Raw genomic sequence first — 12699 nt, 5'->3', positions numbered from 1 at the left:
GAACAAATTGAATTTCTTGTTATTCGCACAACAGGTCGATGCAATATTTCGATTGGAATCTTCCAATCGATCAATCAAGGGAAAATCGATTCTCTGGGAAAAGGTCAATCAAGCTTTGATATACGTGTACAATATACGCAAAGCTGATCCATCGTCACTTGAAGATCATCTATCATTTTGAAAGTACAATTCCATTCTTCCCGCTATTAAATTTTTGAATAGAACATTACAATTCATTTGATGAAAATATGTTGTCAATAAATGATGAACCCTCTTCAAATCATGCATCGTTTTAAGTTCTACCAACATCTGCTCATTTTTCACGTCAATGTCGAAAACCGGGAGATCGAATATCACAGTCACGCAACGATATTCAAATGTTAGTAGAGTGAAGGTATTGAATAACGAAAATAGACAACAGCAAACTGGAGATATATTCACAATCTTCTGAAAATAAAAATGTACTTTTTATTCAACTGAACTCAGCAATCAACAAAGTGAATTTTCAATATATTTTTTCAGTTGAGATTAAACAATTCAAATACTATTGACATTCTGTTCATTTCCAGTGTGTTTTAATAGAATTATAACACACTGTGTATGTATGTATGTTTGTTCGTTTGTTCGTAACCCTCAAGCTCGGGATCTGTATTTGAAGAAATCATCGACATTATTACTTGATCTATTCCCGGGCAGATGGCGCCGTACGTAATCCCCTTGATATAATTAGAACTCACTTTACATATATTTCTTCATTTGAAAAATACATTTTTATTAACACTCGCACCTGCTGCCTTATTTGCAACCGTCCTTTTTGCGCCTGCTGCTTTGGGCTTGGTAGCTGATTTTCTGGTTCCCTCTCCGGAATCGGAAAATATCAATGGTCATTTTTCCAAACAATATACGGTTGATTGATCCCAAAGTTTAGATAAAATAAATATAGTTTAAAAACACTAAGAAACACACTTACAAAACTAAAAAGTGAAAAATAAATATAGTTTAAAAAACTAAGAAACATGCTTTTGAAAAATATCGAAATGAAATGTTGAAGATATGTTTTTTAAATAAGCTCAAAACAATTACGAACGAAAGATACTAGTATTATTGTGAAAAAAGCGTGGGCGCTTTGTGCCACATTTTTTGTTTATCGAGCGCCCGTCGCTGGCGAATGCTACTAGACGTAAAAAAGTTAATAATATTCCAGTGGCTTCGATCCGGTTATGCAATTCGAATGACTGTCATCAGACATTAGGAGACGAGAAATGAAAAAGTTGATTATTTTCCGTATATTGAAAAGGAAAGATATAATTTGTTTGGGAATAAAAGCTTTTTAACTTAGTCTTTTATCATCACTGAAAAAAAAATATTGGAAGGTTCTTTATTCCAGGATGTATCTGAATGAAACTTATGTGTATCCCAACTAGCAATTCCGTATTTTATAATAGTTGCAGAAACGTTTCGGAAAAACAAATTATGAAACTGCATTCCTCACAGAAATGTTTTCGAAGTGTTTATAAAACTGCTATAAATAGGGAATTGGCACCGTTTTATAAAGCATTATAGTCATTATCAATATTTTGTAAGGCCTTTTACAAACACTACAAAACAGTTTTATAAACATTTTAGCAGTTACTATAAAATTAGTCTAACACTCTTAAAAAGTAGTTTTATAAAGAGTTCCCTTATTGCACTTTTGCGACACACAAAATAATTAGGAGACAAATTTATAGGAGTTTTTCAGTAGTTCCAAGTAGGCGTTATAAAATATAATACAGCCGAAAACGATAACAATAAAATAAAAGAGTGTTAAAAATGTTTTCTTGAAGACGCAAGAAGTAATTTTGTATTGGACACTAGGAAAATATAATAGATATGTCACCAACTGAAAACTAACAAATAGAAAGGTTGAAGACATTTTAAAATTCCACTTCTGCACTCATAAAACTTATAAAAACGTTGTTTGTGTTTCGGAGATTGATATTTTTACTGCAAATTAAATTTTATTGACATATATATAGCCTATTATTAGCAAAATTTAAGCGCGCCACTCATTTAGAAATGTTGTCGGTAAAATTATTAATTATACAAAAATTCACTCTGTCAACCTATTAATTTTCTGGTCGCAAACTCAACTCACTTCATTCTAAATAATATAATGTTATAATATTTATGTACTTTTCAGCTGTAAATATCACTATATTGTGTAGTAATTCATATTTTCAACTCATCTAATTTCAGTATCCCGGATCGCTATCATTTAAAATGGCGTTGTTCTATAAAATAAATTGGTATCAGTTGCAAGCATTTCAATGTATTTTAGCTACTATGTTACCCCTATAAAACTGTTAAGAAACACTTAGTTCTGGGAGTGATGGTATTGCGGCAGAGTCGGACTACTTTTGAAGCTATAAGTTTCTACAAAAGTGCTTGTATGAATAAAAGATTTCTCCCACATAGTTCGGATGAATATTATCTGTCTTTGATGTTTTGGCTAAAATGTTTCATCGATTATGAAGGCTAAACGACGGGTTTTAACCATTATATTAACCTTTTCCTGTTTTTCGCAAGAAAAAAATTGAAGCACTACGTCAGGTAGGATAGTTTGAAGTATTTTTTAGTATTTCCAATATACAGGGCGACTCAAAAAGCTTTCAGAAAGTTTTTTTATGGAACACCAAGTCATTTCTTGGTCTATTTAAAGCACTTCGAACTGAATCTAAAACTATTATATACCCCAATAAATGCTCAAAATGGCCGCCATTGAGTTATCATTTATTTTCATTTATATATTTGACATACAAACAGAAAAATCCACTATAGTATCCACACAATGGAGATATTATCAAATTGAAAGTATTAATTAATACACTAATATATGCATATCATAGTGTCTAAAATTGGGGATGAATCAGAATTGAATACAGTAACAATAAAAACTGATTATTAGTTATTGACAAAATATATCAATGAATTATTTATAGTAATGAGTTTTCAATATTTTTTTGGCCCTAAGCTACGATGTATTAAAAATATAGAAGTATTTTGCAAGAGTGTTACCTCATATTACTGGAGTTTTCTCCCAACACCAAACTGTTCTAGATCCACTATTAAGATTTTCGACCGTATTTTTTTTAATAGATGGATTTTCTGAAATAACTTGAACAAAACCAAACTATCCCAAACCAACCATTATCCCTTCTTTTACTAAACAAAAATTTATAAGAAAATATTTGTTACAAATAGAGTATTCGAACCAGTCGTCACAAAAATTAATCATACGTCAATCAGTCAAAATCCCAACATCAAAGGCATTTACACTAACGAATACCTATGGATATGAACACTGTCACGAATTAATTATAGAAAGTGGGTAGCGAACCCATACAATCGAATTTGAACGCGAACGCATACGCTCAAATCACAAAATTATCGGAAACCTAGATACTCCCAAATGGATAAATTTCCGTGAATCACCTTGTATGGTTTATCTGCTAAAACTGAACTCCCATCCAACTCATTTCTATATGAAATATTTTTTTGAAACACAACTAAGCACCCTGTTATTTTGATGTGTTTTTTTACACAGAATACTAAGAATACGGCCCTGTTAATATTTGTTTGCCTTTCTACTCCGCTGTGGCTCTGCTGTCGGTACACAACTATTGTGATTGTTATAAGTTAGTTGGCAACATTTTTGGTAACAAACGACACTTTTGTGACTCTTATAATTCAATTAATTATATTCATCACATATTACCTTTTTTACGATAAATATCCGTTGTCTAATGCTAAATACATGGTGAATATTAGACATAACCTATATGATCGCCGATGAAATATTGTTGATATATAATTTATCATGCGTTTAGAGGAAATGAGGGGTAAGTTTTTGATGTCAGAATATATCTTTTAATTAGCTTCAATAATTGACCAGATATTTGATAATTCAGGCCTATATTTTCAGTTGATAGTTTTTTTGAAGCTGGATTTGACTCATTTTATCTACGTTTTAGGTATATATGTTCACCATAGTTCCGTCGTCATGGGTAAATAATAAACAACTCTCATGGCCAAAAATTGATGCTGATAAGCTTATAAGAATCCACAATTCTATGCCCGAAGCCAGTTGGTTTACAATAATGTATAAACTGAAACGAAGTCATTTGATGACCTACCAAATTGCTGAAGAAGAACTATTAGAACGAATGCTGAAAGATGACGATACAGAACAAGAAAAAATTATCAATTCTATGCAATCCACAAAGCAAGCAGGGTTATTTTCATTCAAACAAGTTGTCACAGAAAGTGTGAAAAAGCCAGAGTTATGTATCTTTTATGGGACACCGTCTATATGACAGTAGGTATTAGTTATTCGAGGAGTTACTTCTGAATACTTTCTGTAAAGCATACCTTGCTGTACCTGAATTTGTCATCATTTAAAGGGTTGTAACACGAAACTGCTTCACTCAGAACAAAATATTCAGGTTTTCCAAATAGATAACTCAAAACTAAAACTTGAAAGTGCAAACTCTTTGTATTTTATAGTCCTTCAAATTGTGAATAATAAGGTTGATTTACTAAACCCAATGCCTTGAAAATATTGAATTAACTTACGGGGTACCTATACTCAATAAAAATCAAATATTTAGAAGTTGCTGAAGAACTAATTTCCACCACGATATCGATGGTGTCCCATTTGAATAACTAAATAAAAATATTCTTACTAAACACAACTAAAATGTTGAAGATTTTTTCAAAGCTGTGATTAGGAATCGATGTCAGCTGGTTGTTCCTAATTGCTGCATTTTATTCTTGGTGGCAGCAAATATATATTAGCAAAAGCAATTCAATTTTATAACAGTTACATTAGTGTTTTTGAATTGTTGTGAATATACCATACTATAAAGTAGTTGGAAAATTATCATTGAAGTGACAATATAGTAATGAAAATAAAATAGTGTCTGAAAGCATTCCAATGAAATAATTTCATTAAAGCTACAGGAAACAGTTATAAAATAAGCTTGAAATAAAGCTTGAAATAAAAATCTCGCAGAAAACTGTTATAAAACTGCTATATAACAATTTACTTTTATAGGAAAATAAGTTTTATAAGTTAGTTTCAAAAACGTTTCTGTGATAATTTCCTGACTATTTTATAATGGTTTTTTAATTTTATTTCATCAACGTTTCTACGACAAATTTATAAAACAATTTTATTGCCTACAACTGTATTGTCTCCACCGATCATCTAATACAGTAAATTAGCATTTTGGAAGTAATTATAAAATAATAATAAAATAAAACTGTTGCAACACAATGGAATTATAAAACAACTTTGCTGGTTGGGATAGTCTTAATTTCGAGTGACTATTTTTTTCTTTGGGAATTTTCAATCACATTTCTCATATCCTGACCATCATAAATTTTTTTATCACAGCATTGAGTGATTCTACACAAGGAAGCAACATAAATAACTTAGGGTGTAAGAGTGTTCTAGAGTCAATGCGAAGTTGATAATTCATTTAGATGAAAACTTTTTTATGCATAGAAGGATTGCTGAAAATACAACAATAATATTTCCTGAGGAACAGTATTCGATTGTTTGAGTATAGTTCGAGTACGAGTATTCCCCTCTCCCTCTCTCTCTGAAGTGACCTACCAACAGCCTCAGAAGAAAAATGAACTTGACAAAAATAGGTAGAAGGTACTACCTCTTACCTGATCGATCTTCTGTTTTGCACTTTGGTCTCTTACTTATTGAATTGTGCTTTCGACGAGCTCTTCTTTGTCTGTTAAAATATATTTTTCATAAACCATCTGTCGGACTCCTACCAACAACAACTGTCAGAAGGCGAAACTTGTGCGGGCTAAGGACTAACGAGATCTCACTTTTTGAAGTGTGATTCCTGATATGGGTTCGACGATAGGAAGTAAAAATCGATAGGCAGGCCTTGCGGTTCGAACCACCGGTTCACCCAGCGGTCGATAGAGTGAGTGGAGCAAACCACACAAGTCGTACCAAACGGCTACCGTCCCACTTGTTAACGTTGACCACCAAATATTTCAGAAGTGTCCGCCAAATTGATGTTTAATCGCGGAATTCTATGAGAGACGCAACCATTCAATGGAAGGATCTTATTTTTCTGTTTATTTGTTTTCAATGGAACTTGTTGGGTGTGAAGAAACATAATATCTGAAAAGATTGTTGTTCTTTTTGCAGACCAAATCCCTCGTGGAAAGGCAGTGATAAATTTTCAACCGCGGAACTCATTCAGTAGCCAGGCCAATATCTTTGAAAATCTCTTAGATCTTCTTTCACTCTCGCATTTCACATATATTTTTTTTCTGATTTTTTAAAATATATATATATATATATATATATATTCATTTAGTATCAGAGAGATAATTCGAGAATCACACTGATTATTGAAATATATTTCGAAACTCATTGCACCTTTCTTTTTCATACCTAATTCAAAATATATTCTGCTCCAACATAAAAAATTTGGAATACATAATACGAATATTTTCGGTAACTGGAATATAGAAATTTTTCATTCATTCATTACTTCATGGTTACTGAGGGTGGAATCATATAAAATCGAACAAATATGTTCTGAAACATCAACACACATCAATGAAACGTAGTAATCATCTTGGCATCTAGCCTTTCTGTCGCGTGGAAAATGTCGATTTTGATAGGACAAGACGTGATGAATTTTACAATCATCGGTAATACTTTCTAATTGAAACGATCTGGTGTGACGTTCAATCGAACAACTCAATAAATTGAAGATTGTTATACTACTTTATAATGAACTTTGAGATTTTCAACAATTTAAAACCACAGAAATGATATATACCTACGACAAAATTCTGCAAGTGACTAAGTTTTCATTCTGAACTAAGTTTTCATTCATGGCTCAACAACTATGACGCATCTGTAAAACTGAAGGTAAAAGTGATAGATTTTCAATTTGCTGACACAAAGGTCATTTATGATATACATTTCGTAATGAGACAGATTTCCATTCAGAAATTAGTTATGTATTCCAGTGAATACTTCATGTCTTACTATTTTCTAGAGTAATCTGTGCAGAACAGAACCTTCATTATCATGGTTATAATGAAAAACCTATTCGAGGATGAAAAATTTGGTTTTGAATTGATTTTTTGATGTACTGATTGATGAACGTTATTTTCTCAAAATAACTACTTTCATTTCGCTTTATTAACTGATCAGACTGTTCAATCAGTTATTCATCAAATCGTTCGATTCTATTTTCCACAAAAAACTGTAGAATGACAACTCTTCATCATTGATATCGAAGACTCGTTGTTCACTTCTTGGTTTGTTATTTCGTGATATATTCATGAATTATCAGTACGATTATATGAATAAGTATTTTCACTGTTGTCAACTTGAAACACAAACCTGTTGGTATATTGTTAATTTTTATTAAGGCGCTCAGAGCGGTTCATTAAGTTCCAAGTAATACCAGCTATTACGTTGAAAAATGCATAACATTATTTTTCTCTGCAGTAATTATTTCGATTGTGGAGGCGAGGTTCGAATCATGGAACAAATTATTCTGAAAACAGAGGTTAGATGACTTCGTTCAGAAGATGAAGTTTTGAAGATATACTCTTTGTCTTCATTTTTAAAATTCTTCATATATTGAGTGGTACTAGAAAATGAAGAGGATTTCTTTTTAAATATACGAATTTTTATGAATGAAAATAGATTTGAATTGAGAATTGTTTGAATTAGTTTTGGAATAGTGACTGTCATAGAAACTTCCTTGTTACCACATTTCCTAATAATTGAAGTATAATTGAAGAATTTAGAAAAATGATTTCTCAAAATATATAGAAATGTATTAATGACCTGAATATAGTAAGATTTATGCCAGATCGAAAATTAATTGTCGGGTAATGGACCCTAAGGAAACGCTTCTGGGCTCTCATATCATTAAAAAGAAAATTTTAATTTTTGACGAAATCATGTCCGAATATTAGAGTGAATTGTCGGGAAGTGACGTTAATTTCCACTGGAGCATACTCAATAGTTTCTGAAAATCAGCAATCTGTATTCAATTAATAAAAGTATCTGAATGCCACTAGACATCGTACTTTTGTACTACGGACTTCGTAGGAGAGAGTTTGAATATAATGTTTCCTGAAAGGTCAACTGGTATGAGTGGAACAAAAAGTAGCTTCACAACCAATCTTTCGAATATTTTCTAGCTAAATTAGTATCCATATTTTTGTGAGGAAAATCGGTAAGTTGATCAGGGGTTTTCGAATATGATAAACTCACTTCTTCTCTTCGATACTACGGTTTTTTTTCTCAAATTTCAAGCAGAAATATTATAACTCTCAAGTGCATTCGAAATCACTACTATTCACGATATAAAAACTGATTTATCAGTTGTTTCAAAACAGCCAACTGTTAGACCTTCTGAAATTCTTAGACGAAATTATTAATATATATGATGACTATCCAATAGGAGCATTTCAGGAAAGAATTAAACACATTTCCAAGTTTCGCTGGATGATTTGGTTGAAATTTTGCCAACTGACTCATACTCGTTAATAGGTTTCAAAGTTCATTATGGTTGAAAAATTGGGAAAATTCACGAAAATATGTCTCAGGTCTTTATTAAATGTCTTGAGATGCATTACATCATTCTGTTTTGAATTTAAAAAAACGTACTTTTTTCTGTCGAAGATATGCCATTCAATTCCACAAATATCTTTATTTTCTCTGTTTTTTGAAGAAATAATCCTGAAATAATCTCCTCATTAACCTTTTTTTCTACCTGATAGTCTAAAACTGGAAAAAAATTGTATACCAGTATCTAATATTCAATAAATTTGATGTGCAAAATAATTTTTCATCATCATTATGAATTGTGAAAACTTTCTTTCGAACATAAAATATATTCTACTACTATATCATTATAGTGGATGTGAAAGTTTATATGTTTGTTACTCTGGCAAAAATCACCAAACGAATTTTGATGAAATTTAGCACAACGATGGTTTGTAAGCCGATTTGATATATAGAATTTTCTATCCAAGTAACTGTCATAGCTTGACAACTGTTTCGCCTTCATGATAATTCCCACGTACTCTTCAGATACTCAGATTTTTCATCAATTTTGTGATTATTTTACATTCGTTAATGAATCATGAATCTAATTTATCTCTTCGTTTTCACTTCAATATCTGCAATCTGATTGACCAATTTAGTAAAAAAAGCTAGGTTCACTCTTTTAACTGTTTCGTATGTTACTTGCTACAAGCTTTCTTCCATAAGAAATAAAAAAGTGTTAGTAATGAGAATATCAAGTTATATCACTTCCTTTGTAATAAAGTAATCATTTATTTGATATGGTTGGATCAAAAAATTATCATTGTTACTTTTTGACACACATATTTTATGTTGATATACTGTTCTATGTACTCCGATAATGTTTTTGAACTCTTTCATTTGTTAGTAATATTCTTCTGGTAATTTTGAAAAGATGAACGTTTGTTGAATTTTGCGATTGTCGAAATCGTTTTTGAATTCTTAAGGTGATGAGAGAAATTTCTTCGAGTTCGTTCACTAGACTATGAATCGCCTATATTTCCGTTGCTTCCTTCGCAATTTACAACCTACCAAACCCGCATGAAACACTTTTTAATACGGATCGAAGTTTGTATCAGTCTACGCTGAATACGTAAAAACACAAAACATCGCCAGCTTTTATGCTGTATACGTTTTATTATCAGATAGATGCGATTTCTGCTTTCACGTGAGAACTTTTATTCAAATTCGTTTTGTTGTCGAGGAATAGGAGTTGGGTGGGAAAGTATTCACTTCTTTGAAATGCGAGTTGCTGATGAATGGAAGAAATTTGTATTCAATTTCAAAACAAATTCGCTGATTGTTGAAATTGTGATGAGTCGCAAAATGACAATGAAAATGAAAAAAGAAATGAAAATATTCATACATAATGGTATTTCTGGGAATTATTCTTCATTTCAAAATTTCGCAATGAATAATGATTATATTTATAGTTCATTTCAGGTTTTGAAAACAGAAAAAGATTGTTTTCCGTTTTCAATAGATAGTTATTGACTCCTTGGAGTCTTCAGTAGTTCATATTACGCAGTAACTTCACAATGTGAACTTTTTAGTTTGCTCTTCATTACACTTCAGCAGATTCTCAATTGATTTAGCTTTCAGTTTCCAGATTGTGGAAGATTATGAACTCGAAAAAAACAGTTGGAAGGTTATATTATATCATTCATAATCCAAGAATTTTTCATCGTTTCATTATGATATGCTCTGCATTAACTGGTATTTCTCTCAATATATTTATGTATGTGTTTTGAAAATATATGGAGAAATATTCGTCTTCAGTCATATTGAATGATGAAATGCCAAAGTTCACTTTGATAATCAATTTGGATAAAAAAATTATTTCTGATCATCCAGTGTATTGTTACAAATACCAAGTGAAGTATCTCTACAGAGTTCACTGAGCCATAGTGTAAAAAGTTATTGCACAGTTTCAGGAATGCGACTTTCTATTTTTATATAATAATGAACTGCTTCAACTATGAAAAATCAAACTCCCAAATCAGTAGCACAGTAGCACAATTTGATCATCAAATTATTTGCTTATCCATTTGAAACGAAGATTCTTAATGTAACCGTCCGCGAAAAGGTTACGTCATGGCAACTGAAAATAGAGTTTTAATGCATTTCATACGTAGCAATTTGACACGCACACTCATAAAGCGCATATTTATGTCTAACAAATGAGCCGTCATGTAACCACGAACTCGTTGGGTTGCATTTTATCCGAAATACTGACACGCTTACCCATAAAACACGTTACTTAATAGCGAACGCGTTACGTTACGGTCATAAAAGACGCGGTGCAGTTGCATCATCCCTACAATTTTGAAATGAGTAACTGTTCAGGTCGAACCACCATTTGTCGGTTTCCAGCCATCGCATCCAAGGATTGTTAGTTGCAACAAGTATATATGAATCGATAATTATTGCCTGCTGCTTGAGCCGTTATTTCATACCTTGTTCGCTTCACATAGTTGGTACGGCCACAATTCAAAATATTTCCAGAAGGGAATCATGTCATCTCTCAACGAGCCGAACATGAAAAGTGGTGACTGACGAGCTATCGACTCAATTGAATACGTGCATCAGTAGTGGAGTTTCATTATTTCTCCAGAGACGTAGATGAAATCAAATCAATGTTGAGTGATTTTGAGATCAGTTAATAATCATGACAAGTAGTTTTCCAAATGATATATTTAGCAGAGTCTTTTCAGCTTAGAAGAACTGGGTGCATCCATCGTTTTTATAGATGTTAACTCTGTCAATGAATAAATGGCATTTGAAAGAATGAATGAACTACCACACATATAAATTGAAAACATCAATTACGTTGAACTAACATTATGCATGCCAATTTATCAGTTTATTCTCCACAAACAAAAATATGTGTATAGAAACTATAATGTATCAAAACTATTCAATACCTGTTGAAAATTCTTTATCTACGCCTATGTTTAATTTATGATTTTTTTTATAGTTATTGAGGAATGTATATTTTATGTTTCACTTTACTACCAGAGAATTTTCATTCCATGACGGGATTCAGTCTTATTGTAGTATAGTGTATAATATAGGGGTACAATGACCATCAGTGTTTCATTGTCCCTTTTGAACATTACTGGCGACGAGGATAATTGTAATGATTATATATACTCACCGAAATGTTCGTGGTACAGTTTTTATGATCACGATGTCAATGGGTGTTTAGTTAGAATTTAATCCTGAAATAAATGAGTGGTCAGTTCATTTCAAACGTTTAAATCAGTTTTTCATTGCAAATAGAATCACTTCTAATGATGTTAAAACGTGCGATTCTATTGAATAGTTCAAATCAAGAGGCATACAAGTTACTTCAAACGTTATGTGTTCCGGAAGAACCGGAAAATTATGAATTGAAACTACTGCAAAAAAACTAGACGAGTACTATATTGAAAAGAATGTTGTTTTGTTGAGTGGTGTGCTTTTTATGGTGCAAAAAAATTCAAATCAGAAAGTGCGCAAGAATGGGCCGCTCGTTTCAACAAATTAGCAATGAATTGTGATTTCGGAACTTCGTTCGAAACAAAATTATGCGATACATTTATTACCGGTTACAACCCGGGAAAGTGAGTAACAAATCATCCACAGACAAGAAAGAGGTAATATATTCAGAGGCTTTAAACACAGCAATAATTGAAGAATCAGCACTAGCTGGAATTATGGATTGTGACATAGAAGTGAAGTGGAAGCCTAAGGAGGCTGATATCATTTCCATTTCAAAACAACTAGGTCATTCAGGCACCAAGAGTGGCGAAACGCAGTTTGATCAATCCAGGCGCAACCGAGCAAAATCTTTGGCAGGTTCGTCTGGACTACCTAGAGGGAGAGCCGCAACAGGATGCAGTAGAAGCAACGGAAACAGCAAAAGTGGAAATGTGAGATGTTTCCGTTGTGGTAAGGAGCATTATGCGAAATGCCCCTATAGTGAGTACATATATAACATGTGTTCTATTAAAGGTCATTTGGGTTCTGTTTGTAACAGTCGGGGACAAAGATTGAATTTTGCAGAGTCATCAAATATACAT

Source organism: Leptinotarsa decemlineata, unplaced genomic scaffold (genome assembly GCF_025532065.1).
Source record: "Leptinotarsa decemlineata unplaced genomic scaffold, Ldec_3_MD MMD2_tig00000505_RagTag_RagTag, whole genome shotgun sequence".
NCBI lineage: Eukaryota > Metazoa > Arthropoda > Insecta > Coleoptera > Chrysomelidae > Leptinotarsa > Leptinotarsa decemlineata.
The sequence above is the reverse complement of the archived record's forward strand: the minus strand, read 5'-3'. Positions refer to the sequence as shown.